The 5,954-nt window shown below is 31.1% G+C and overlaps 1 long non-coding RNA gene across 1 annotated transcript; it reads left to right on the plus strand.

The window, feature by feature from the left end:
* The first annotated feature begins 3,594 nt into the window (after positions 1-3,594).
* LOC140692602 (uncharacterized) lies at positions 3,595-5,134 on the plus strand. Its single transcript, XR_012068162.1, has 2 exons — positions 3,595-3,854; positions 4,808-5,134. It is a non-coding gene; the product is annotated as an uncharacterized lncRNA (long non-coding RNA).
* The last annotated feature ends 820 nt before the right edge of the window (positions 5,135-5,954 follow it).

The raw sequence follows: 5,954 nt of genomic DNA on the forward strand, positions 1-5,954 counted from the left end.
AGGGTCTTGTTATGTTATCACATCTGACAATATTTATCTTTTAATCAGGCACTTTGTCTATTAAGAATTGTGATAATTATTGATAGACGTGTTTATATCCATTTTGAACTTCATTTCCCTTTTGATTTTGTATTTCCTTTTTGTTCATTTCTTTTTCTTTTGTGATTTGGTAATTTTTTTATTATCCTGGTTTCTTTTTGGATTTGTGACTTCATTGTAAGCTTTTGACTTATGCTTGACCTGTTTTGTATGTATATTGACCCATTACTATATCTATTTATTTTAACTGATAGGAATACAAATTCTAACCCATCCTAAAGAGAAGAGAAACAAGAATAAAATACTTTGTATTATACTGTTTCACACTCTGACACTTAAAAATTTTGATGTCCTGTTTTACAACATCATGTTTATGCTATTGTAAGTCATTGTAGTTATTGCCTTTCTAATTATGCCATTCTCTTTTCTATAACATCATGCTTCTTTTTGTTTTAGAGTAGATCTTTCATTATTTCTTTTTCTGTTGCTAAATTATTCTATATTTGGTTTTTCGGAAGTTATTTATCTCTCCTTCTATTCTAAAGGATATCCTTGCTTGATAAATTATCTTAGATTACAGCTTTCTTTCATTCAGGACTTTGAATATGTCTTGCCACTGCCTTCTGCCGGTTGTAATTGTGTAGGAACATGTTTAAAAATATAATGTATGTAATTTTATGTATATGTAAAGAATACATAGAAATGAAGTTAACAATTGAGATGAAAACCTATACATTAAAATATAGAAAACATTGATGAAGGAAATTAAACCTGATCCAAAGAAATGAAAATATCTCTTATGTTAATTATGTGAAACTATTTGGTTGAAAAAACCATACTACCCAAAGCAATCTACATTTAGTATGATTCATGTCAAAATAACCATGAGATTTTTCCATTAAATAGAACATACAATTTCAAAATTTGTATGTATCCACAAAAACCATGAGTTGCCAAAATAATCTTGAAAATATGTATTAAATCTAATAGTGTAAAGTTCTCTGATGTTAAACAGTCCTACAAAGCTTTAGTAATTTAAATAACATGATACTGACTCAAAAACAGACACCAAACAATAGAAGAGAATAGAGCAACCAGATATAATCCCTCACATTTATGATCAATTAACCCATGAAAAAGGAAGCAAGAGTATAAAATGAAGAAAAGACATTCTCCTAAATATGTAGTGCTGGAGAGATTGAACATGAGAAATATAAATTAGAGTATTTCCTCACATTGTATACAATCCATGCGCACAGAATATCTTTTATTTTTTTTGTTTACTTTTATTTCTTACACCTGTAATTTATTGATCTATGTTTTGATCTTTTATTTCACTTATCAAATTTATTCCTATTTTATTCTTTTTGGTATAAAGTTGCACACAATTGTTTTGCCAATTTCTCTTTCTGATAATGAGTTCTTACTATATAAAAATGCAACGGATATTAGTATATTGATTTTGTATTCTGCAAGTTTACTAAGTATGTTCATTATTTCTAACAGTCACTGGAGGAGTCTATGGAGTTTTCCATCTATGTATAATTATGTCATCTGTAAAAATTTTACTGCTTCTTTACAAGTTGTATGCATTTTATATTTTTTCTTGACTAGTTGTTCTGGCTCGGACTTCTAGAAGTGTAATTTAGGACTTGTGACAATGAGCTACTTTTTTTATTACAGGACCTGAGATAAATCTTTCTGTATGTTAACATTGAACTTGATTTTATTCATGGGTATTACATTTATGCCTTTTTTATGTTTAGTTACATTCTATCTAAAGTGAATTTGTTAAGAATAATTTTATAGAAAACTTAAGATTAGACCTGTAAATAAATTTCCTACAGTTTTTGAGACTGTTATTTCTGAATTCTCTGTTTTTAAAGGGATGGTATCACATATATTACTTTGCATATGTTAAATAATATTTATGAATCAGGACTAAATCCCTATTAACTATAGTTTATAATACTTATAATATGCAATGAATTCAGGTTGCTAATGTTTATTTTGAATGGAATATACACATACTGAATGAGAAATTTACATTGTAGCTTGAGTGTAGATTTATTTATTCAAATTTTTGTCTCTCATTTTGAATTTGGTTTATGTTTAGTGGATTTTATTTCTTATTTAAGAATATAAATTTTGGTTGAACTTGATTTACTACAGTTTACTGATAAAGAACATAGCTGTTATTTACAATTAGTGAACAAAACACTTGCCTTAAAGTGCCGTATTTTACTAACAATGACAACTGTTTCAGGACTGAGAAACTTATTGCTTCCTAAAATGCATTACCTGGTCTTTTCCACCCCAACCCATATGTTCTCTAATTTCTTTGTATTTTGATTGTTTGCCCCTAAATGGAGGTAATGCTTATTGAACCCAGGATCTTGTGCCTAAGTGTATTTATCAACATCATTTTAGAACACTTAACAGAAGCCACAAGAGTATGTATTAGAAAGATGACAAGAAAATTTATTCCTTCTAGGGACTGAAAACCTCTGAGTGAAAGAATGGCAAAAATGAACATTTATAAGAATACTGTAAGATTTTCTCTTGTGTAATTTTAAAGTAGTATATAAAACTACATTTATTTTACTTATAGCACTGAATTACAAATTAAAACAAAAATATCCCCCTTTAGAATTTCTTAAATTTGATTGATTATTTTAATCTAATTTTATTTCATAAATATTTACCATTTATATATAAACATAACAAATAAACTAATATTTATTTTGCTCATGTGTTGAATATAGAGCTACTTATTGTAAAGTACACAGAAAAAAAACTACTTCCACTTCCAAATCAAATTATGTTTCATTTTATTTACAAATGATAATGAAATAGTTATAAATTTTCATAAATATTTTACACAAATTTCACTTTAAAATCCAAAACTTTAAAATTATTTTATATATTTTGTTATTATTTATTCTCTGTTCACAAATCTGGTATAAATTTGTGCGCAAAAGGTTGGAGATTGGTTTTATTTCTTAGACACCAAAATTAAATTATTTAAATAGATTTTTTTGGGATAATATTTGCAGATCACCGTATAAAATTAAGCATCATATATGCTTCATTTTTACTGGATGAATGAGAAGTAAACACTGGCTGAATGTTTCACTTGAGTTGCTAGGAGACCAGTCGATTGTGATGTCACAGCTTCTCAAGTTGAGAACCATTGTGATGGCCTTGCAGTTTATCTGTGCTGGCCCGCCAAAGCAGCATTTGAAGCTGCAGTGCTCAAAATTATGCAGATTAGAAATGTAGTTGTAGAAAATGTTATTTGAGATGGCACATGTTTCTACAGAAATTCAAGTTTTGTCTCCTAAATATGGACCAACTGCTTCAGGAATGTACAGTAGATCTCTATTGTGTGATCAAACATTCCCTGGGGACTTGGACTTGAGGTCTACGAGTGAGGAAAATGTTTTTCAGAATTTGTCTGAAGAATCCCTGATAAAAAGGCCATGTTACAAACATTGTGTCTCTGAACCAGATGAAGATAATGATTTTCGTTCTCTGACATATCCAAGAATACTCCGGAAAATGGCTGGGAATGACCAATTTAAATCCATCTGTTGGGATGATAATGGAACTTCCATAGTGATGGATGAAGATGCCTTTATGAAGGAAGTTTTGGAAAGAAAGTCTCCTTTCAGAATATTTGAACCTGGAAGTAAGAAAGTTTAGTTAGAGAGCTTAACCTTTATGGATTCAGTAAAGAGCAGCAGAATTTTCGAAGATCTGCTTTTCTAGCTGACTTTCAGGCAGAAGAAAAAGTAGTCTCTGTTTTAAGCAAGGTATTATGAAATTTTAGTTACCACTTGGTAACTTATATATAAAATTTTATTTTGTACATCAATCTATGGTAATATATATGTAAAACAAGATTTTGAAAAATGTACAAAACTATTAAAACTAAAATACTTTATTTTTCAAAAAAATGAGGACAGTGTCTTATGTAGTCAAGATTATGAGAAATTTGCTTACAACTATGAATCTTACCACAAATTTAAATAAACGTATTAAAACTGCTTTTAAAAAGTGGCATTCACCGTTACTGCAAATGCTAACTTCATAAATTTGATGACTACACTATTTAAAAGGTATTTTCCAAATAAGGAACTTCAAAATATCGTCAGCAATGTTCATATTTTGATGATAATATCTTTGCATAGTAAACGTGAATTCTGAGGTTTTATAGGTTAGGCTTATTGTAGTCTTGTATTTCAGTTTAAAATATTACTAAAATCTTTCTCCTTTGGTTGTAGCATCAGTTCTATCATAATCCAAATTTTAAACTAGGCTGTCCCCTGATTTCAGTGAGTATAAAAGGAATAGTTGGGATTAAAAATGCCTCTCTGGTGGCTTCATTGGCTGAAGATTTCAAAAAGAAGCACTTAAAGCAGGGGGTAATGTGGACACTCATAATTCAGATTTTGTGGCTGACAATAGAGGAGAAAGTGTATTTTTACCTTCTGCAAATTTAAACATGATTCTAATAAGAAAGCCCTCTACTAGCCACATAAATGGTGATACGAATACCCTGATCAGAGGTGATTTTTCTCCTCTTTGATCAATGTCATTTAGACATCCAGACCAAATTGCAATGGATCAACGTGCTATTTTAAATCAGTTGACCACTATCCACGGGCACTCTCAAAGCAGCTACAATGAAGCAAATGGCCGTGTTGTGAACTTCATTACAACTACAACTTCTAATTCTCAGTACAGCACCTTATCTCCCATACAGTGCAATTATTTTGGACTGATGGAGGAACCTCCTACTTTTCCAAATGGATATCACAACATATCTCGCAATGAAGGTCGTTTTTCTAAACTTCAACCAGGTATCAACCCACGGTTTCCAGTGCCAGAGATAGCCAATACATCAGCTACTTCTTTTTCAAGGCCAAATCATCAGCCATCTTCAGCTTATGAACGTCATCCTTATTACAACTGATCTACCAGAGGACTACCAGATTATGCAGGATAACAAAGATTAAAATTGATGTTGGCAAATGTCGACAAATATCTGCAATATTCTTATTTGAACAATAAACATAGATGTGTACCTGTATTTTCCTTATATTTTTTAAGTAGACTTAAGTGTTAAATGGGAGATTAAGTTACCATTTAAAGAAAAAAAGAGATATTTGGTTCATATGATCATTTGATGGAAAAATATGGGAGTAAATTTAAATAATTTCTTGTAAGGAAGAAGAGAAAATGGAAGATTTTGGGAAAAGACTAAAACATGGAGAGAGGGAAAAGTACTAATTGGTTTCTGGTTCATATTGGAAAGTATCAAAAGTGATAAGTTAGGATAAGTTGGAACAGGAGATAAATGACGGAACTGGCCCAGGGATCCTGGTCTCGATTATGTCATCCCTGGAATCATAAAGGTCACATGATATAGTCCCAGATGGCACATTCATCATGTGGTAGAATTTAAGAAGCAATTTTATCTATGGTGTTCTTTGTGCTGTTCTCAAAGCATTCCAATTGGTGCTTTCATTTCCTGCCCTCAAGTGTCTACACTATATCTTCTAGTCAATACTTTATGTTACTTTTATGTTCCAGCCAAATACAAGCTTAAGTCCTCAGGGTGGCACTATACGCCTTTCTATATCTAACCCCAGAAACTCAACTTAGTTTTGTTATTTCTTTATAAATTTGGCATCTGAGTACCTTGGCATATCTTAATGTTTCACTGTATCTGGAGATATATCCAGGCAAATGCTTGTCAACTATGTTAGCTGCAACCTCACCACTTTTTCTTCAGCTCATCATTGAGCTTAGAGTGTTCTCATTTTACCTACTTAGACTTTCCCAGTCTCAGCACAGAAGCCACCTCCTCCAGATGTTTTCTGTCTATCCCCCCTTCCTTGTCTAACTTG

This window comes from Vicugna pacos, unplaced genomic scaffold (assembly GCF_048564905.1).
Source record: "Vicugna pacos unplaced genomic scaffold, VicPac4 scaffold_14, whole genome shotgun sequence".
NCBI classification, from domain to species: domain Eukaryota; kingdom Metazoa; phylum Chordata; class Mammalia; order Artiodactyla; family Camelidae; genus Vicugna; species Vicugna pacos.